Source organism: Macrotis lagotis, chromosome 1 (assembly GCF_037893015.1).
Source record: "Macrotis lagotis isolate mMagLag1 chromosome 1, bilby.v1.9.chrom.fasta, whole genome shotgun sequence".
NCBI lineage: Eukaryota > Metazoa > Chordata > Mammalia > Peramelemorphia > Peramelidae > Macrotis > Macrotis lagotis.
Window position 1 is genome coordinate 362,449,348 of NC_133658.1, and position 23,626 is coordinate 362,472,973.

A 23,626-nucleotide genomic window follows, 5' to 3' on the forward strand; every position below is an offset into this window, starting at 1 on the left:
GCCCCAAGTCACACAACTTGCAGAGATAGTCTAATGCAATGAATTAGGAGGAAGAAAATTAGAAAGTTTGAATGCCAGTTCTATTTACTTACCTGTTTAATTACTGACAAGTCACTTCATCTCTTGGGGTCTGTTTTTCCATTTTTAAAATGATGTAATTAAGACAATGATCCCTTCCAACACTAAATCCCATGATACTATGAAGTTGAAATAGTCTTTTAACTAATAGTCTACTTCTTTTTTCTTTATAACAAACATCTAATTTTCTTTGAAGGAACATTTAGAGATTAGGGAAGCTAGGTGACACAGTGACTAGAGTGTAAGACCCAGAGTCAGGAAGACTCCTCATCCTGAAATCAAACCTAGCCTCAGACACTTAAAAAGCTGCATGAAACCCTGGGCAAGTCACTCAAAGCTGTTGGCCTCAATCTCCTCATCTATAAAATAAGTTGGAGAAAAAAAATGGCAAATACTCTTGTATCTCTGCCAAAACCCCCAAATGGGATCAGGAATTATTAGACACAACTGAACAACAATACAGAAAAAATTTTTTAATCTGCCCTAAAAGAGCTCACAGTCTAATAATATAGTTTAAACTCTATTATCACTACTATATAATTCACAAGAGAATGAAATAATTGCACAAGAGAGAAGTAAGAGAAACTTAGAAGAGACCTTATTAGTCATATATTCCAGCACCCACATTTTATAATAGAGGAGAAAACTGAGCTCCAAAGAAGTGACTTGCTTGGAGAGATTTTTATGCAGGTGTAGGAAGGAATACATGTGGTTCACATGAATACATGTGAATGTAAGCAGCTTGAGGAGAGGGGCTGTCATTTTGACAGTAGGTGGTTTTTGAAATGGGTGAATTTCATCTTCGCATCTCTGTGTTCTTCCAGGCATCCTCAACTCTTCACTATCACTCAACACCCCGATCAAATCTGCACCCCATCTCTTCAACCTCTCTGGCACCCCACCGACCCCTTCTCTCTCCTCACAGTCCAACTGCTCTAGATCCAGGTCCTTATCCATGCTTGTTTGGACTCCTTCTCCAATCCGTGCACTACCATTCACATAATAGCCAAATGGATATCACAAAACGCAGGTCTGATCATGTCATTATTCTACTCCTCAAGAAGTTCAATGGCTTCCCACTGTATTGTGAATATAAAAACTACACAACTTAAGCTTAAACCCCTTCACAATCTGGCTCCAATGTTCTTTTGAAGTTGAATATCTGTCACCACCCCTCACATATACATTTTGCTACAACCCAGCTAACTTACTTGCAGTTCCCTATACACAATGCCACATCTGCCATCTCTGGATCTTTGCACAGCACTTCCCCATGCCTAGAAGACTCTCCCACCTCAGCTCTGTCTCTTGGAATCTCTAAATTTTTTTTTAATTGTTTTTCAATTATGGCTGACTCTTCCAGAACCCATCTGGAGCTTTCTTGCCCAAGATACTGGAGTGGTTTGTCATTTTCTTCTCCAGATCACTCTTGAGAGATGAAGAAACTGAGACAAATAGGGTTAAGTGACTTGCTCAGGGTTATACAACATATTAAGTGTCTGAGGTCAAACTGAATTTAGATCTTCCTGAAACTAGGTATGGTCTTTATAACAGAGCTAGCTGAATCCCTAACTCTCTTCAAAAAAATCAGCTTAAATATTATCTCCAGGACACCTTGCCTGATGTCCCCAATTGTTAGTGTCTAACACCCTCAAATTACTTTGTACAAGTCCTGTATTTACTTAGAAGTAAACACAGTGTATCCACACCCACACCCACAGTACAATGTAAACTCCATAAAGGCAAAGATTATCTTCCCTTCTGTATTCCTACACACACACACACACACACACACACACACACACACACACACACACACACACACACACACGGGGGGGGGGGTTGGCCCACTAAACTACATGGATCCAAACTACACAGATTTCTTCAAGGATGAACAATCTCCAAGTCTGAGCCCACTCTACTTCAGTCAACCACCACCTTTCCATAAAAACATGCCAAGTAACAACTCCCTTCTTTTCTGAGCCTTCCAGCACTGCAGGCCTGGGAAATCCACCTGGGGGCATTACCTTGGTGGTGATGAAGAACATTTGTCCTTACCTGAATCCTGGAGCACCTTCCCAGTTAAGGCATGTCATAGCTCTTGTTCAGGAGCTCCCAAAGATGAGTAATGTTGGCCCTCCTTTCTCAGAGAGGAGTCTCTGGGGAATGTTCCCCTGTGGCAAAAACACCTGAAACTTAATATGTTAGAAACTGAACAGATATTTTTTCCCCCATAGTCACTGAATCCTCTCCCAATTTTCCAGTCCCCCAAAAAGACACTGTTTCCCCATTCAAAGATACTACACCAACATATATTGGATTTTTTTTAAGCAATGTTTTCTTTCTCAATTCCCACCACAGAAAACCAGAGCTAGAAAGGATGACGAAGGCAGTCTGGTGCAACGGAAAGAGCACTGACTCCTAAGTTAGAGAATCTGGGTTCAAATTCATTTCTGATCTATGATTTTCTAATTGGGGGCAAATCACTCCACACTCAATGAGTCTCATTTTCTTCATCTGTAAAATGAAAGAGATAGTCTCATAAGTGCCTTCCAGGTCCAGAGAGCTCACTCTTATGGCATCAGAACTAGAAAAGACCTTGGCATATAGGCTAACAGAGCTAGCAGGGTCTAGGGAATATAGAATGTCAGATATGAAAGAGACTTTTGAGACAAGGGGTAAAGAAGGGAAAACTTGGGTCTAGCCAAGGGAAAAACTCTTGCCCAAGACTGACTTAATGAGTCAATAACTGGGCCAAAACTCAAACCTTGGGACTTCTTGGTCCTCCAGTGATTTTCCCCCTAATTGGGTGCAATGAAGATCCCTGCAGTAGAGGACTTTCAAAAATCTGGTGGCTCTGATTCTGGCACTGTCTGTTCTCACAATCCTCCCATTTGCAGATTCTATTCTAGCCATATCTCAGATTATGGGATGTAGATTTGGCTTTAATTTAACAATGCCACTGAGGTTGAGTTTCTATCCCCTAATTCAATGGCAAATATTCTACCTAGTCTAAATTACCAAGTTTCTTTTCTGTGACCTTCTAGAATTTTTTATATCTTTATTCATGTCTATTGTGCTCCCCCAAGCCACAATTCAAAGTTCTTCATCCTTTCTACCCCACTCCCACCCCCCAAAGTCTTTTCCCTAGCCCTAGTCAATCATGAATTATAGGATTTGAAAGCAGTTAGGGTTGTTAAAGATCATACTTCCCACCACTCCAGGAAGAGTTCCTGAGGTACCACTCAGATATGTGACCTTACTTCCTCTGAGCCTCAGGTTCCTCATCTGTAAAACGAAATGGTTATCCTAAATGATGTCCAAAGATCCTTCCTCTGAATCCTAAGACACTAGTTAACTACATCACTCAACAATCTCCAGTAGCTAACTTCTAAAAACTACAACAAAAATCTTTCTGATCCCTGCAGTCAAGTACTTCCAAAAATGCTGGCTCTAACCCAGCCTTCTCTCACACACCTCCTAGTCTCAGAATCTTTTCAGCCAAACTGAACTACTCACCAAATTGAATTCCTCACTCTCACAACAACCTCTCTCCCACAACCCATGCTGCTCAGGTCATCTAGATTTCTGGAAAGAGCTTATCCCAAACAATGATATTGAATGAAAAAACCTCCCTCTTCTTTCAGGGTCCACACTTTTTCTCAGTAAAGCCTTTTCAATACAATTAAAGTCAGAAGTGTTAAGTTTCTCCTAGTACTTCCCAATCTACACAAGGGTCATTCTCTTTCTTCTTCCAAGAGTATTTGTGTACCTGACATCCCCCTCAATTAAGAACAGGATACATGTCCTCTCTATCTGACTTGCATACACATACCAAGGACCTAATGTTTAATGCTTTTAATTTAGTGCTTTTGCACAAAGTCCTATGAAACTTAAGAAGTAAAACTCCCTATAAGTTACCAAGATGAAATCAGAACCAAGTTCTCAGGATCCTAGTAGACCTTGCTACTGCCAGGCTTGTACCCTTAGAGGAAAAGCAAAAAGTCAATCAGTGGTTACCAATATGCCCAGCTGAGAAAAAAAGAACTAAGTGGAAGTTTAGAGTGAATAGTGGGCAAGCCTATCCCCAAGAAACTCTTGGGCATATTATTAGATTTATAAGTTTGAATAAAGAATAATATTAAAAGTTCTTTGCTTGACTCATGGCTCTAGAAATTTAACATTACTGGGCTAAGTGGACTTACAGTGTCTGCATCCAATCACAGCAACAAGCATGGAGTGGTTGTGATGGGGCACTTAAAACCATAAATGGGGGAGCTAGAAGGCCCAGATTTAGAAACGGCCTTAGAAACCACAACTTCAGGGCATAAGAGAAGTAAAATTGAAACTATAATAATCCTTTATGTGTATATAGCACTTTACAATTTACAAAGGCCTTTCAATACTTGCCAAAGATGTCATGAAGACAATTCAGGCTTCATTCAATAAGAGGATAGACTCACTTCCACCAGATTTAGAGCTAAAAAGATCTTATGAGAGCTGCCAGGCCAACCTCTTCATTAGACACATTAGGAAACAAATTCTGTCCTATATGTAAAAACTTCAAATAAAACCCTGTTGGATTGGCTAGTATGTCAGAAAAAGGAAAACGACAAATTTTTGGAGAGAAAGTGGGAAAACTGAAACACTCATGTACTGTTGGTGAAATTGTGAACTAGTCTAATTATTCTGGACCAATTTGAAACTATGCCCAAAGGGTTATAAAACTACAAACTCTTTGTTTCATCAATACCACTACAAGATCTGTAGCCTAAGAAGAGCTTTTAAAGGGGGAGTTAGGGAAAGAAGGACTTATCTATACAAAAATATTTAGAGCAGCTTTTTTGTGGTGGAAATGAATTGGAAAATGAGAAAATGCTCATCAGTTGAGGAATGGCTGAACAAGTTGTGGTATATGATTATAATGGACTTATACAATTTTTATTAAATTGTGTACCTTCTCAATGAAGAGGAAATAGAAGGGTGAGAGAAAATTTGGAACTCAAAATTGCAAAAAATGAAAGTTAAAAATTGTTTTTACATGTAACATGTAAAAAATAATTTTTTTTTTAAAAACTCAACTTCCTGCTCAATTCTACACTATGTTACTGGCATTGTATTCTTGCTACCATCCTTGGATAACTTTCACCAGTCATGCCTAAATCCTCCACTTCACATCAAGCAATTAAGTACATCAAGCTTGGGCAGTCTTCCTCATCACTTCCCTCTATGAACCTTCCTAGTTTTTGAGCTCCCTAGTTGCATTATCTTTCACCATTAAAATGTAAACTCCTTGAGCTTGAGCACAGGAACTGTTTGGCTTGCTTCCATTTGTATACAAAGAGTTTAGCAAAGCCCAGATATTTATTAAGTACTTAATACATTCTCTATTTATCTATCTAGCTCTACCTGAGAAAAACTGTGACAATAAGACAGTGAAAAAACTGCCCAGACTGAAGAACAAAGTTGATAGGAAGAAGTAAGGGAAAATAAACCTTCGCAATTGGATAAGGTCAGATTATGGAGAACTCTGAATAAAAGATCACAAAATCTCAAAAATGGATAGGATCTCAAGAGGACTTCTGGTCTGAACTGCATTTGACCCCAAAATCAATACCTTAACATCCTAGAAAGTGATTATCCACACTTTGTGTGAAGACATGCTATGAAGAGAAACCTCTAACTCTGGAAACAACCCATTCCTCAAGGCTTCCTTTAAGTCCCAACTAAAATATCACTTTCCATAGAAGCCTTTCCCAATCCCTCTGTTGCTTTATTTAAATTTATTTTTATTTTTAATGTATGGAATAATAACACAAGCATTTCTGAACATAGTATAATATAATACTAAACAAAAAAGTGATTATACATGAAACTGCAATTATGTATAACTTGCTATTCCTTTTAACTATATGATAGTTATTGTGTAATTTTTTTCCTTTCCCTTCTCAGCCCCTCTTAATTCCTGTGCCTTCCATTAATTATTCTCCAATTGATCCTGTATCTATCTTGTTTATACTTTATTTGTACATTGATTTGGAGCTCCAAGAGAGCAAGGACTACATTTTGTCTCTTTTTGTATCTCCTCTGCTGAAAGCACAGTACCTATACAAAGTTTATCAACTAGGACTGCCTGTGGACTGGTCAACTCTGATTGTCAACAAGTTTTTATTGACATTCAATTTACATCTGCTCTCTCCAGCCACTGCTCCTAATTCTGCTCTCTTGGGTCAAACTAAACAGTTCTGGTGCTGAGTCCTTCAGTCAGTCTAGTAAATACTTGAAGATGGCAATCACCAAGCCTTCTCTTCTCCAGATTAAACATCCTGAGTTCCTTCAACGAGGATTCCAACAGCATGGTTACCAGTTTCCTCAAAAGTCTAAGTCACCCTTCCTCTGGATTTTCTAGAGTCTGGCAATGTCCTTCCCAAAATGCAATACAGAACTGAACACAATCATCTGAGAAGAGGACAGCAGGACAATCAATGTCCTACTACATTCTACCAATATGCTTCACTTAACACTTTAAAATCACATGAGCATTTTTTAAACCACCATATCACAGTTTTCTTCAGTTTTCAAATCTGTTGCCTACATAATTTCCTAATACTATAAGTACTTAAACAGCTGATTTCCTGAATCTAAGTATATATAGTAAATCTACTAGCAATTCATTTCATTGGATTCATGGGATAAAGTAAAAAACAAGGAGACCAAAAGAGCCCAGAAATTGCCTCTGTCAAAAAATACAATTCTCCTTGACAAGTAGAGATATGATAGGCAAGAGGAATGATAAGTAAGACCTGTTACACAGCAAGTAAGTGTCTGAGGCCGACTCTGAACTCAAGTCCTCTTGACTCAAGGTCTGGGTTCTATCCAGTTCCCCAGAAGACAGTGGTAGAAGAAGACAACAAGCATCCCTTGAAACTGAAAAGGGGAGGCAAAAACAAGTCTACAAAAACAAGCAAGAGTTCCCACTAAGTTGTATTATTCTAAGAGTATTTCTATGTGAAAATGGCCAGAACAGAACAAATAGAAAACAGAATAGATTTGTCAGTGCTTCCATAACTATTGGCATCATTGATGACAGTGGAACGGCCACACTTCAGCTCACACACCTTAATCCCCAATGAGCTATACTGAGTCAAAAGAAATGGTTCTTAAGAAGATAAAGTCCAAAAGAGTTGCTGAACCAGACCAAGTGCATACCAAAGAAATCTCTACTGGAAAGTACATAGTCTTGAAAGCATGGAGGAATTTTATAAAATAGTACAGGATAAATTGGTCCAATCATTGTGAAAAGCAATTTGAAACAATGCCCAGAAAGTTACTAAATTGTGCATATCCTTTGTCCTATCGATACTACTAGTAGGCCCATATTCCAAACAAATCAAAGAAAGAGACAAAATACCAATAGATATACAAAAACCAAATTTTTTGGAGCGATTTTTGTGATGGCAAAGAACTAGAAATTAAGAGGGTGGCCATGAAGCAGCTGAATGAAATATGAAATATGAATGTAATGAAATATTATGTCACAAGAAATAAAAAAAGGGATGGGATAGTTTCAGAGAAACCTGGGAAAATTCATATGAACAGATTTAGACTGAAGAGTCAGAAGAACAATTTATACAATAATAACACCATAAAAAGACCTTGAGAGGCTTAAGAACTTTGATTACCAATTACAATTCCAGAGGACTAATGATGAAAAATACTTCTATCCTACCAGCTGACAAAAAAATGTGTGATGGACTCAAGAGGCAGAATGAGACAAACATTTCTGGCAATTGCCATTATAGAAATCTATTATGTTCAACTATGCATATTTGTTACAAAAGATTTCATTTTCTTTTTCAATTAGAGTGGTGAAGATGAGAAAGGAAAATAATGGTTTATCCACTTTAAAAAGTTTAAGTTCTTAAAAAAAAAGTTTACTTTTAAGACATCTTGAGTGACAGGGAAATCAAGGTCATCTAGTCAGATCCTGCTCATTTTAAGTTAAAGATCTGAAGCTTAGTGGGTTAAATACCTTGCCCAAAGTTATACAATTAAGTTAAGTGACAGGTGAAGAATCTGAACCAAGGTTCTTTCATTCCCAATCCTTCACATTATCCATCACACTTAAGGAAAGAAAGATGGCCTAATAATAGAAGAAAATAGAAGAAATCAGAGACAATATTACTATCCCCCAAAAAAGGTGATTAAAAGGACATTGGGCACTACCAACCTATTTCTCATCTTGATTAATGGTATTTTTTTCTTTTTTGCAAGGCAATAGGGTTAAGGCCGGTGCTCTATCCACTGCACCACCTAGCCACCCCTATTAATGGTATTCTTGATGAAAAATATGATAGAAGGTAAAAGAAAGGTTTTTGTAAACAATTATCCCTGGCAGACCACATCTTTAGGAGGCAGAATATAAGACCCTACTGTGCTTATTGTTTATGTAGAGAAAAATGCAGCAAGTAATATCTCATTCAAGATTCCTAGAGCCATGCTATCAGAGATAACTGTTTAGCAATGATCTGATTATTCATGCCAAAAAAAAAGGCATAAAACAAGGATATGTCACCAAAGGCATCACCACTGTCAAAGAGGATATTCTAAGCAAGGTCCAAATAAAAGTGGGATTCCCTGGAGAGGATAAAGTCTTCCAGCTGCTCACATCTGTTGATGACCTCATCTTTGCCAAGTGCAAGTCCCAGAACATTATAGGGCCTCTTCAATGAAATACATGATTATGCCAAAGAAATCAGGCTAATAGGCCAAACGAGATAAAACAAATGGATGAAGAATGGCTGTTATCCAGTTTATGATATGCAGCAGGATGGCCAGTCTCCTAAATTAATATATTTTTCAAAGATGGAAAAAAAATTGTACCAAAAAAAACTAATCTTTGGGAACATAGACAGATAAGATAGACAGATAAGATAGACAGATAGATAGATAAGATAGATATAAATATCGTTTTTTTTTTGCAAGGCAATGGGGTTAAGTGGCTTGCCCAAGGCCACAAAGCTAGGTAATTATTAAGTGTCTGAGGCTGGATTTGAACTCAGGTACTCCTGACTCCAAGGCCAGTGCTCTATCAACTGTGCCACCTAGCCGCCCCACATAAATATAGATATAGATATAGATATGAGTTGGGTCTTGAAATGATAAGAGGAAAAAAGTAGGCTAGACTGGATTTGGGAAATAAGACCATGTGAATCTTATACAACTAACTCTTAAGGGCTCCCTGATAAAAAACACCAATTTTTTTTTTTAACATCAGAAGAGTCAGTTTCAGGATAGGCGCAAGTAGACCATAATAAAATTCCATAATGTCATATGTGCAAAAAAATATTTAAGTAAATGAAATAGGAAATTAATTTATAAGTAGAAAAGAAGGTATCCTGATTTCATAAGGAGATTGAGGGAAAATACAGGATAACCACTGGATTTCAGTGATACTTATTAAATGAGAAAAGACCTAAAGGAAGGCTTCTAGAAGACTGAACAAGATTCACACATGGAGGCAAGGCAAGAAGAGGTTTCAATCTGCACCAAAGGAAGGAATGCCCATATCAATGAGGCTTCAGAATATTACTGAAACCAGTTAAGATCCAAAGTATTAACTATCTTTCCCAGTTTCATGTCATCTGTAAACATAATAAACATGTCTTCTAAGCTTCAACATCGAATTAACGTATCCCTGGGGAAGCCGGTATACCAGACACTTCCTTAAGTTAGTATCAACCTTTGAATGGCTACCCTCTCTGCACCTGGTCATTCAACTGGTTCCAAATCCCTCTCATCATCCTCTCATCTCCCTGAAGAATGGACAGGCAACTGTCATAGCCTAAACATCCCCAAAGTACCTAATCCTATGAAAAGAGGGGAGGGGAGAAAGAGAGAAGGGAAGGGAACTGAGGAAATTTATGCCGTTAAAAAAACGAAAATCTCCAAAAACCTATATAAAAAATTTATAATATGTGGTTTATTTTTTTAAAGAAGTAGGATTGATCTTCAATCGTCTCTTCTTTGAAACAATGCTGGTTTTTAATAACTACTTTCTTTTATAAATTCTCATAAACTGTACCTTTATTAAGGTTTACGTTGCAAATACTGTCAGGATTGACTGATCTTCTGGTTAGTTTTGCTGAACTGCTTCCCCCCAGTCCCAGCCCATTTCCCTTCCACTACCCTCCCATACACTTTTTTTTATTCTTTCTTAAAATGAGGGATTAAAGGGAATATATCTGGAAATTAAGCTAATGAAGAATTTTTAAAAATAAAATAAATTTAAAATAATAATGTCCAAGGGCTATCAGAAATCAAACTGGCATCAAGCAAGCTTAAAATCTGAATTTTCTAATTCTTAGAAAACAGGACAATCTTTTGCCTGTATCTAATCCTACTGCAACTTTTCCCATGATCCAAAACTTCTCACAGATTCCTGGCAATGGCTGAACAAAAACAGCCACCAGTTTGTGGTTTGGTTTGGTTATTAAAAAAAAAACAAACTCAAATGTAGCTCATCTGAGTGGGCCCAGTGTCTTGAATTCATTGAGGACAAATAGTTGCCCTAATACTATCTACTTACATATCCTTGGTTTTAACAAACTCCCTGTTAACCATTTTTAAGCTATCCTTCCCAATGCAAAGATCATCTTTCTCTGTGGAAACAAAGATAAAGTAACAACTGAGTTATTCTACCCACCTTGTCTTCATGATCCAATATCATCCTTTTATACAGTCCTAACACTAGCTATAGTCCTGGGCCTTCTCTGATCTTCCTGTTGTCCTCAACATCATTTAAAAAGCCTTTTCAGGTTGTGTTTTGCCCTTACAGCCAAACAGCAGTTTTTGCTCTCCTAATAACATTTTTAAAGGACCAAGTGACTATTTTGTACTCATTCTCCATTACCCATCTGTGATTCCATATTCAATGCAGGTGTTTGTAAAAAAAATAAAAGGAAAAGGAGTCTATCAAAGTGGAATACAGCATATGCGTCAGAAATGGTAGAACGAATTTTCAGTCATATCTCAAATTCATTTATAAAACATTACAGAAAAGTAGAGTTTTTGTGGTTGAATCAACTGAGTTTTATTCAACTCTCCATGATCCCATTTGGGGTTTTCTTGGCAAAGGTACTGGAGTGGGTTCCATTTCTTTCTCAAGTTCATTTTACAGATGAGAAAAAAAAACAGCAAGAAAGAGTAAAGTGACTTGCCCTCAGTCACAGAACTTGTAAGAAAGTGTCTGAGGCCATGTCTGAATTCAGATCTTCTTGACTCCAGGCCCAGCACTCTATTCACTTTGCCTCCTAGCAGCCATCAGACCTAATTTAGTTTTGCTAAACTGCTTTGAGGAACTTGCCCATCTCTTTGCTTCTTTATTACAATGGATCATTTGTGAGGCAAAGGAAATACAGATATTTAGAAATGTAGGTGATATAAAGACACAAACTATAAAAATTCATTTAAAAGATTCTAAGTTGGTTGATGTTATTATTCTCTTTAGACAGCTTCTTCTTTCTTTAAATGAAATCATTTGCTTATGAGCCATCAGAATACCATTCTTGAGTTTTCCATTTCTTCTGACCCAAATTCCCCTGTAGAATCTTTGGCCCTGAGTTATAATGTATGCTTTCTTCTAACCCTTTGAAACCATTCTCCCTAAACCTAGAGTGGATGTCAAGACTACATTGAACTGCCCTCTCCATCACAACTGGAGCACAAAATGTCATAGCTAGAAGGAACCTGGAGCACACAAAGTCACAGCATTAAGCACTAACTATCAGGACAGAAAGGGAATCAGAACATATAATAGAGCTGGAAAGAAACTTAGAACAGATAATACAAGAATGAGAGACATTGAGAACAGAGAACAACAAAGCAAAGGTGTAGCAGGAAGGCCCTTACAAAATGTTAGCATATAAAAGAGAGAACAGTAGAACTGAAAAAAGACCTAAGAACAAAGAATGTCTGAACTGGTTCTCAGAACAAAGACCATTTGATCTCAGGGAAGTTTAGAACATAGACTGTTACCACTGGAAGGGATCCTTGAATCTAGGATGTTAGTACTAGAAGCACCCTTAGAACATAAATGTCTGATCAGCTCAGGACCTTAGATCACAGAGCATAGAAGGAAGCCATAGCCAGAAGGAAGCTCAGAACAGAGAATGTCAGAACTGGAAGAGACTACAGAGGACATGATGATGATGATGATGATGATGATGATGAATCCATCATCATCATCATCATCATCATCATCAAGTTCAACCTTTTATTTGTCTGGGGGTGGAAGCTGTGACTTGCCTGAGGTGATAGGTTAACAGGAGGACTGAGAAAAAATACCTGGTCTCTCACTTCCTAAATGCACCTTTATTTCTGAATACAACCTAAATCCTACTTACCCTACTTCCTCACAATTGGTTATTTAGTTGTGTCTGACTCTTTAAAATCAAATTTGTTTTTTTCTTTTTTTGTTGTTGTTGTTTTTGCAAGACAATGGGATAAATAACTTGCCCAAGGTCACAGACCAAAATAATTATTAAGTGTCTGAAGCAGGAATGAACTCAGGTCCTCCTGACACCAGGACTGATGCTCTATTCACCAAATCACCCAGCTGCCCCTGGGTTTTTCCTTGACAAAGCTACTGGAGTGGTTTGCCATTTCCTTCTCCAGCTCATTTTACAGATCAGGAAACTGAGGCAGACAGGGTGAAGTTTTTTGCCCAGGGTCTCACAGCTAGAAGTGTATGGGGCCATATTTCAACTCCAGGTCCAAGCTCTATCCTCTGAGCCAACATGCTGCCTACCCCCCCCACAATGGGGAAGACTAACAAGGAAATTAGGCCTTGTCAATAGCAAATGACCCTATTATCTAAGACCCCAGTTAAAAGCATCACAGAATCTCTGAGTTAGAAGTGACCTTGGGGTTTATCTAGTCAAGCTTAAATCTCTACTACTATTTGTATAGCTTTAAATGGTCATGTGGTTGTTTAGTCTCCAATGACAGTAAACTCCAATGCATCCATCACAGGACACCTCATAGGCACTTAATTAACATTTGTTGATTGTTTGACTAATCCCGACTTCAGCTGCCATGGTGATTTTTTTTTTAAAATACAGTTCTTGTTACCCTGCTACTCAATGAGCTCCAAGGGTTCCCTAATGTCATGCAGGATTAACTTAAAATTCTTTTCTCATTTAAAGTTTCCATAACCTGACCACTTACAGGTTTTTTACAGCCTCCCCTCCCCCATGAATTTTAGGACCTTGGTTTCCCTGGTCCTCCTGATGTGCCTGGGTCCCAGGAGCTTCCCTGCAGACTCACCTGGGGAAGCAGGCCTTTCACCATCCTGGGAGCTGCTTGGGCCTTCCCCTCTCAGATTATCAGTTCCTCTGTATAGATTTTAAGATGGTCATTACGGCTGAACCCTCTGAGTTCAACTCTCTCATTTTGGAGATGAAGAAACAGAGGCTGCAAGAGATTATACACCTAGTTATACACCAGATTAGACACCTGAGGTAGGATTTGAACTGTCTTCCAGACCACATACTATCAACCTCTCTCCACTATTTACCTATATATTTATATATTATCTCCCCACTTAGAATACCAGTTACTATCTTTTCTGCCTTTCTTTGTGAGTCCTGAATTTAGAACAGTGACTAGTATACATTAAGAGCTAAATAAATGCTTGCTGATGACCTCCTGAGACAGCTGTTCAACTTCTAGACAGATTTGATTTTGAAGAAGAGTTCCCTAACATCCTAACATGAGCCAAAATCTTCCATTACCCTCAGCTATATGCCCTGATTTTCTGGACAAGCAGAAGAAATCTAATCTCTCTTCCCCAGAGAAGTTAAGACAGGGTCCATGTACTCCTCAATTCTTCTCTTCCCAAAGAATACTCTTCTATGGGGATCAGAAAATTCTTACTCAGTTTAAGATGACAGACATTTATTGAGCACCTGCTCTGATGCCCCAACTTAGTATTAAGGTCGCCCTGGGTTCTCCAAGGCCATCCCAGTGAAACACAAGCTTTGTGGTATGGTTAGAGCTATCAGCTTCAGTTTCCATAAAGACAAAGCAGCTCATGGACAGAAACCCAGGCACTGTGTGATAAATACTTTGGCCATGACACCCCATGAAACAGAAAAAAATGACAAAATAGCCTTTGGGAGGCCCCTGGAGCCCCCAAGAAACCTAGACATTGTCTCGGACATGGGGAAATAAATATATAAAGTAGTCAAGGGTAACACCAGTTTGGAATATGAATTCACTTGCAGTACTTTACAGAAGGAACCCGGGAACTGTGAGTTGAGGGCTAGGGAGGAGGCTCTTACAACTGCTCTGCCCTATCTCCTACCCATCCAGGTCAGCTCTTTATTTCCCAGTTTTCTATTATCACTCTACCCTACCTTTCTCTTGCCTTGTTTTGGTTTTGTTCATGTTTTATATTCTGTGCCAAATAAAGCTCAATGCATTTTTTGAACCTTGTTCTATCATTAACAACCTGCTCTTTGTATCAGACTTAGGTCCACCCTCCCCAACCTTTTCATTTTAAAGATAGGAAACTAAAGGCCTGGAGGAGGGAAGTGCTTTGCTACACACAGGTATTTAGATTCATTTGAAATCATGTCTTCTAAGTTATCCTTTCCACATCTTGACTTTCTCCATCTGGGTGTACAGAAATTAAATGGTAATTTTTTTAGGAGTTCTGAGGAAAACAGAGGACACAGAAAAAGTTTAGAAACTCAGAAATAGATATAATATATGTATTGTATAATATCAGTCCAATTTTACAATAAGGTATTGTAAACACCCCATAAAAGAAAAAGAAAAAATTCAGATTTCTCTAGTGAGAAGGGAAGACCAATTTCCAGATGGAGAGAGCACCATGTCCCAAACCCCTGGATGCAGAAGGGATAACTATACTTCCAAATACAGAGCTTTTCCCCAATCTACCATTGGAGAGGGAAGAGTTAAAAGGTGCAGAGAAGTTGAAAAAGTCCAGAAAGTGGGACTTAGAATAATCAGGTGGCCCTGTTTGATCTCAGAAAGAGAAAGGGGAGAAGAACTGAGGAAGGAAGAACTGACAAGGTTCATTTATTGATTAGAATCTTTCTGGGGTAGCTAGGCGGTGCAGTGGATAGAGCATCAGTCCTGGAGTCAGGAAGACCAGAGTTCAAATCCAGCCTCACACACTTAATAATTACCCTGGCTGTGTGACCTTGGGCAAGTCGCTTAACCCCACTGCCTTGCAAAAAAAAAAGAATCTTACTGAATCTTTTTCCTTCAAGGTTCGCTCAGGTCAGCTGACACCTCTTTCTAGGTAGCTTTCTTTGCCTGGCCTCCCCTTAACCCCTACCCCAGTTCAAAAAAAATCATACACTTAGAAAGGAACTACTTTTGAGGCCACTTAATCCAACCATCCCATTTTATAGATGAGAGGTTAATCAACTTGCCCAAGTTTCATAAAACTAGGAAGTCCCAGAAGCTCAATTTGAATTCAAGTTTTCCTAGCACCAAGGCTAACAATATCCCTTCAAGATCACAATATTGTGAACTGTTACTGACTTTTCCTTCCTCAATATCCTTGGTACCAATAATTTGTGACAATACAGTTATCCCATCCCCCACCCCAAGAAAAAGATATTCTTTTTCTTTTTTGGGGGGGGATGGAGGAGAGGTCAGGGTTGCATACCTAGGACCTAATAAGTCAGAGTCATATATAATAGGCACTTAATTAAAGCTTTTTAAAAAAAAACTATCATGGCAGCTCTGTGGTGGCAAAGAATTGGAAATTGAGCAAATGTCCATCGATTGGGGAATGGCTTAATAAACTGTGGTATATGTATGTGATGGAGCATTATTTGTTCAATTAGAAATCAGGAGGGATGGGAATTCAGAGAAGCCTAGAAGGATTTGCATGAACTGATGCTGAGTGAGATGAGCAGAACCAGAAGAACATTGTAGACCCTTAACAGCAACATGGGAGTGATGATCAAACTTAATGGACTTGCTCATACCAACAGAGCAATAATCAGGCACAATTTGGGGGTATCTGCGACAGAGAATGCCATTTATATCCTGAGAAAGAATTGTGAAGTTTGAACAAAGACTATTACCTTTAATTTTTTAAAAAAGTTATCTTATTATGTAATTCTGCTGTATCTCATACTTTATGTTTTTTCCTTAAGGATATGATATTTCTCTCTCATCACATTCAACTTAGATCAATGCATACCATGGAAACAATGTAAAGACTAACAGACTACTTTCTGTGAGGGGTGGGGGGAGGGAAGCAAGACTGGGGGGGGGAATTATAAAATTCAAAATAAATAAAATCTTTCAAAAAAAAAAGAACTATCTTATGTAGAGGGGACAAGTCCCTGAGAGTGTGGTGAATTTAATAATCAGTGATGATGTCTTTCACAGCTCCATCTTATTTTGAAGTGGGAAGCAGAGGGGAGGCAAGTGTAGGAGACAGGATAGACCCTGGTCAGTGAAAAGTTGTCATGTGGGCAGAAGTGCTTGAAAAAGCCATGCTTTGGGAAAAGCGATAAGGAGCTGGGCCCATGTAAAGGAGAGTTCTTCCTCCCTGGTTCCCCTTCCTTAGCCTCAAAGCCATGGGGAATTCTTTAGGACAAACAACTGGGGAAAGAGGACAGGAGACAATTCCAATCCCTGCCACAAAGAATTATTTATTATTGCTGTTGGTATTGTCATCTCATTCCCCTTTGTTTTGACGGGGTTCAGATAGAAAAGATTTGCCATTATGTTAATATTTAATGTTCTGCCCTGCTGTCCAAGTGGATAAGCTAACTGGGTTTTTTTTTTTTGTCCTTGAATAAAATATTAGGCTACAAGTTCATTCCACTGGAGGGGAGGAGTCCTTGAGCAGCCTCCTCCCCAACCATTCCTGCCTCCACAAGGGGCCTAAGAAAGGATTCCTTCAGCTCTAAATCCAGGATCCCACACAGGCTGACTGCTCCTCTCACTTTCCCAAGGCTCTAACCCTGCTTCACAATCTTCTATGGCTTCCCATAGCCCAGAGAAGCAGTCCAAATTCCTTGACAGATCATAACAAAGTCCTGCCAACTTTTACAGACCCTGAAATTTTAGAGCCAATAGAGGTTCTAGAAAGGTTCCAATGCCTCATTTTATGTGATCTGAAACTTGAGGCTCAAGGGTTGGGGATTGTCCAAGAATCTACAGCCAGCCTAGCAGTACAGCTGGGGATTGTGGAAAGATCTGATGCCATGCCAGTTGTCCCCTCCATGATTCCATCCTGCTTCAGTCAGGTCTGAGTCCCAGTCTTTCCACCAAATTGAATTGATTGACCTGTGCAACAGTCACTCTCTTAAAGTTCCATTTCTGTGTCCCCCAAATATCTGTAGCAGCACAGCAGGCTCAGCCAGTGGGTCACCTCCTCCCCAGGTCAAGTCTTCCTACTTGCTTGGAATAGAAGTGATCTGTCCTCTCCTCTTCTCTCTTCCAATCTCTCTTTCTGCCAATCTCCTTTGCATTGTATGTTTCCTTTTATTTTTTAGTCTGGGGGTGGTAGTCAATCAATCAACAATTAGAAATCCTCTAGTATGTGCTGAGTACTGTAACCTACTCTCTTTTATTAAATTGGAAGCTTCTTAAGGGCAGGGAATGAATTTCAGTTTCCCCCAGAACTCAGGAACTTACATATCAATGAACAGGGTACATTAGCCTCTACCCCTTCATACATCCTTTCCCTCACACTCTCACACTCTCATCTGAGGACTTCTATACATTCTTTACTGAAAAAAAGAGACTATCTGCTATGAGCTCCCCTTCTCTTTACATTTCAAAATTCCATGACATCATCCCCCATTCTTTCCTTTTCTCAGTCTCTGCTACAGAAGTGGATCTTTTCCTCAGTAGGGACAGTCCCTCAATTTGTATCTCATCTATTCCCATCTCCTCCAGTAAACTAAACTGTTTCACAAATATCTCCTCTCTCTAATCTTTATCCAAGAATATATTCCTTGCTTGCCATCAAAAAAACCTGAGTCTATTCCAGCCTTAAGAAACCAGCACTTAAGAAAAAAAATTATAAATGTTGGAGAAGATGTAGGAAAATTGGGAAATTAATGCATTGTTGATGGAGTTGTGAGCTGATCCAATCATTCTGGAGAGAAATTGGAACTATGCCAAAGGGCAATCAAATTTAGTATACTCCTTAACCCAGCAATACCACTACTAGGCCTATATCCCAAAAAAAGCACAAAAAAAGGGGAAAGGATCTACATGTACAAAAACATTTATAGCAGCTTTTTTTTCGGTGGCAAAGAATTGGAAATAGAGGGAATATTCATCAATTAGGGAATGACTGAATAAGCTGCAATGTATGAATGTAACAGAATACTACTGTGCATTAAGAAATGATGAGCAGGCAGATTTCAGAAAACTCTCTAAAGTCTTACATGAACTGATGCTGAGCAAAGTGACAGGAACCAGGAGATCAACTGTACATAGTAATAGCAACATTATGTGAAGATCAACTAGGATAGGCTTGGCTCTTCTCAGCAATACAAAGATACAAGGGAATTCCAAAAGCCTCACGATGTAAAATACTAACCATATCCACAAAAAGAACTGATAGAATATGAATGTAGATCGAAGCATTGTACTGTCACTTCTTTGAGTTTTTTTTTCCCATGGCTCTTTTCCTTTTGTTCTGTTTCTTCTTTCACACCATGACTAATATGGAAATATGTTTAACATGGTTGCACATGTATAACCTATATCAGATTGCTTCCTGTCTTGGGGAGGGCTGAGGGGAAGGAGAAAAATTAAGAACTCCAAATCTTTCAAAAATAAAAAATAGTTGATAGTTGTGTATGTATATCCTAGATCAGATGACTTGCTTTCAAGGGGAGGGGGAAGGGAAGGAGAAAAATGTGAAATTCAAAATATTACCAAAAAATGAATGTTGAAAACACTATCTTTACATGTAGTTAAGAAAAAAAAATATGTTAAAATTGTCTTTTATGTGTAATTGGAAAAAAAATAAAATAGTATTAAATTTAAAAAAAAAATCACTTCATCTTTTAATCTCCCCAAGCTAGCTTCCTAAATCTCTTCTCCACTCTTCTCATCTGTAAAGTGAAGAGGTCAGATTAGAAGGCTTCTGAGGTCCCTTCCAGTTCTATATCTGTGACAGTATGATCATAGGGAAAAAATTGTCTATGAGGGGAAAGTCCTTGTTTCCACTTAACCTCCCTCAAACTTGCCCTCACTTTTCAACCTTTACAATGCAGCACTTCCATTTGAAATAACTTTTTCCCAGGTATCAATGATTTATTAATTGTTAAATCTAAAGACTTTGCCCAGTTGAAGAGTTTGAAACTAAAGGACCAGGGCAGCTGGGTGGTGCAATGGATAGAGCACCAGTCCTAGAGTCAGAAGGTCTTGAGTTCAAATCTGGATTCAAACACTTGGTACTTAAATCCATTGATTTAATATACAAAATAAACCCCCTAAAAGTATAAAACAAAAGGGGGAAAAAAGTAAAAGAAACTTCATCCTTAGATTTGCATAACACTTCTCTCTTCTGTCCAGTACTTAACACAGTATCAGTATTTAACAGGAGTTTAATAAATATTGCTTGATGAACTGATGCTGACAGAGATAAGTAGAACCAGAAAAACACTGTGCACCCTAACAGCAACATGGGGGAGATGATCAACTTTGATGGACTCGCTCATCCCTTCAGTGTAACAACAAGGGACAATTTTGGGCTCCCTGCAATGGAGAATACCATCTGTATCCAGAGAAAGAATTATGGACTTTGAACAAAGATCAAAGATTATTACCATCAAATTAGAAAAAAAAGCATTATATTATTATGTAATTTTACTATCTCATACTTTATTTTTCTTCCTTAAGGATGATTTCTCTGTCAACACATTCAACTGAGATCAATGTATAACATTCAACTGAGATCAATGTATAACATGGAACCAATGTAAAGACTAACAGAATGCCTTCTGTGGGGGGAGGGAAGCAAGAATGGGGCAAAATTTGTAAAACTCAAAACAAATAAAATCTTTCTTAAAAATAAATAAATAAATAGATGCTGCCTGATTTATAGCCACTTCTACTCAGTTTCCTAAAAGGATCATTTTTGTCCTAACCATTTCCACACATCTACTCCAAGAATCTGTCCTGGGCCCTCCATTCTCTTCCTGATTTTATCAGTTCCTAATGATATAATCAATCATTCCTTCTAAGCAGATAACTCTGAGATCCACAAATACAGTCCTGGTCTCTCTTCCTGAACCCAGCTCCTCATCATCAGCTATTTTATTGAACTGATCCTATGAAACTTACTGTATCCAAAACAATTCATTATCTTTAATCCCCAAAACCCTCCCACCCTCCTATACTTCTGTTCTGTGCTTCCAGTCAACCCAGGTTCTTAACTTTGATATCATCCTTGAAGGAAGAAAAAAACAAGGTTCCGGGAACTATGGGAAGCATTTTACAAATATTTGATCTTTACAACAACCCTGGGAGGTAGATGCTGTTATTACCATTTTACAGCTGAGAAACTATTTCACAGTTGAATACCTGTTTATAGAACAGAGGCAAACAGAGGTCAAGTGACTTGTCCAGGGTCACATAGCTAAGAAGTGTCTGAATCCAGATTTGAAAACAGGTCGTCAGCATGTGCTATCTAGACAGCCAGAACCTGCCTCTTCACCATCAGTAGCCAAGTCTTGTCAATTCTACCTCCGCAGTCTATCTGACACCAGGTTCCTTCTTATTCCCAAAGTCAGGCCATTATCCCCTCTGGCCTAACGAACTGAAATAGATTCCAAATTGGCCTCCTTGCCTCCAGTGTCTCCATTCTCCATCTTTGACACAGATGACAACTTGTTATCTCTAAAATATTGATCTGACTTGCGTCACATCCCCCAGCTAAAGAAATTCTAATGGATGCTTTTTAACCTAAGATAAAATACAAACACTTCTGTTTGACCTTTAAAATCCTTTACAGTGATGATCCAGGTGACCTTTCAAGGCTTATTATACAACTCACCTTCACAACCACCTCTTTAGATAAACTGGACATACACTGACACAGTCACAGAGACACACACACACAACTAACTCTCTCCACACTCCTTGGATGTCCCCAGCCAGACACAGACTTCTCTCCTTCCTCCTCTCCTCCCCCTTATCAGACTCCCAGCTTCCTTCAGTCCTACCTCCCTGGGAGAGCCTATCAGGTTCCCCCCAATTCCTTCCCCAGGAAATTACTTTGTATATATTTTATATTTCATTTTCTAAGGGCAAGTACTCTCTCTTCTCCCTCCAATAGAACATAAGCATCTTCAGGGTAGGAACTGTTTCCCCTTTGTTATTCTTGTAACCAAAAAAAAAAAAAACAAAACAAAACAGAAGACAGAAGACACTTAATAAATGGTTGGTGACCTACAGAACAGCACATTTGGAATCAGGGGTCCTGTGTGCAAATTCCAGTTCCCATCATTATATTCAAAATCTTTAGTAAATCAATTCAAATCAACAAGAACTCCTTAACACAGCTGTACTATATACATGTCAAGCACTGGGGTCCTGTCCTCAAAGAGCTGACATTCTCTGTAACAGATACAGATGAGCAAGAACAAAACATATATAGAAGACAGTGAATTTCTCAGGGCCTTAAGTTTTCTCCACTGGGGACATAAAGTATCTCCCAGCTCTGCCTTTGATGCTACAGTTCTTTTGGATTACAGGAAGTAGTATCAGAGTCTTAACTATATTATTAGGCAAACTCTTTAAGGAGTCCTCACTCTATCACTTAGGGCACAAAGCTCGAGGCCTTCCACAATTAGTAAGCTTGGTTGAGGAAAAAGAGTTAAGGAATGTTTACTCAAAGGCCAGAGTTCTAGGCCAGCTTTATAAGAAAACAGGATGTAAGGAATAAGGAAACTGAGGTCCAAAAGACTCACTAATAATGCAGGGAAGGAACAGTCAGCATTAGAATCCAATGCTCAAATTTGCCCTGAAACACTTATTAGCTGTGTCACTTAATCCTGTCTGCCTTAGTTTCCTCATTAAACTAGTGAAGAAAATGGCAATCCATTCTGGTATCTGCCAAGAAAACTCCACATGAAAAAAAAAAAAAGACTCCACATGCTGAGTCTAACACTCCTCAAAGGACTGCAGTTACCACTACTGCTGTTAAACTTCTAACCCCAACTCTACGATGCTTCGGACTGTAATTTCTACAAATTATGTGAAGTCCAGCAAATCCGTTCAAGTAGATAATAAGATTCCATTTTCAACAGAAAATGGCTTAATTTCAGCAAATGCTTTTATTGAGCACCCAGGGTTTACATCACAAACTTCAGGCGGTGACTTCTGAACATGAACTACAACTAAACCGGGGGGGCACAGGGCTGAATGACCCGGGGAGTCAGGGAGGCCCGAGTTCAAGCACCGCTGCCTTACCCTCTGCCTCGGTTTCCTTATCTGTAAAGGAAGAGGCCTCGATGGCCTCTTACAAGCTGCACAGAGCTCCGGACTAAGGGTCCCCCCTAAGACTGAGCGTTCAGAAGTTTGTTGAATGAATGAATGAGTTCAGTTCAGCTCCAACTTTTCCTGATCTCCTCAGGGGAAGGGGGCCCAGCGCTCCCCCTCCCCACCTCGGTTAAAAGGAGCTTTGTTCCCCGGGGGCCTGGTTAATGGCGAGCCTCCCGGAGCAACTCGGAGGAATTCTACTTTTCTGAAAGTACTTACTCAGCCAAAGGCCCTATGGGGTTCTGGCAGGGAGAAGGGGTCCGCAGTTCAACAAGGGCTTTGGGGAAGTAGTGAAAGTCTCTTCTGGCTCCTCGGCTGGGCCCGGCCCGGGGAGTCATCGCCCGGCACGCAGGCTGCTGGGGAGAGGATTAACCGTTTCGCGGACGCCCGCTCCCTGGGCCGTGGGGGCTCCGCCGCGGAGGAGCTCGGCGCCGCCTCGAACCCGGAGCCGAGGTTTTAAACTCCCGAAGGCAAGGGGTCCTGCCCTCCGAGAGTTTCTGATCTGGGGGGGGGAGGAGAGCGTGAGAAGGGCCGCGTGGGGGAGGGGGGAGGGGAGGGGAGGGGCCCGGCCGGGGAGGTGGGATCGATTAGCGAAAGGGGCCGGGTCTCGTCCGCCCGGGGCCGGGCCGGGGCCGGGAGCTGCGGGTCCGCGCCCCGGCTCCGGCGGCCCGTCTAAAGCGCTTCCCGCTCTCGGCAGCCCTCGGGGAGCGCTGGCCCGGCCGGGCGTCGGGGCTGCCGCCGTGCTCTCGCCATCTATGGCCGAGGAAACTGAGGCCCGCTGCCCAAGGTCACGCCGCTGGCCGCCCCTCCGCCGGCCTTCTCCACGCCGGCTCCGCGGCACGCGCTCGGGGGCACGGCGGGAGGCTCCTGGCGGCACCGCGGGCCCAGGCCGGGCCGCGGAGGCCGGCTCAGGCGGGGCCGCGGAGGCCGGCTCCGCTACCGCCCCCGCCGGGCACCGCGGCCAAGCTCCTCCCCCTCTCCGGGC

At 40.1% G+C, this 23,626-nt stretch overlaps 1 protein-coding gene across 6 annotated transcripts in view; it reads right to left on the minus strand.

The window, feature by feature from the left end:
* Positions 1–23,063, minus strand: part of NSD1 (nuclear receptor binding SET domain protein 1) — a 160,556-nt gene extending 137,493 nt beyond the window's left edge. The window contains exons 1-2 of one of the 6 annotated variants that reach the window (XM_074212296.1): positions 22,861–23,063; positions 2,137–2,252 (exon numbers count right to left, since the gene is read on the minus strand). The gene's annotated coding sequence lies outside the window, so the exon portion shown is untranslated. The other 5 variants (XM_074212295.1, XM_074212293.1, XM_074212294.1 and 2 more) reach the window with 5 other exon arrangements.
* Positions 23,064–23,626: the final 563 nt, after the last annotated feature.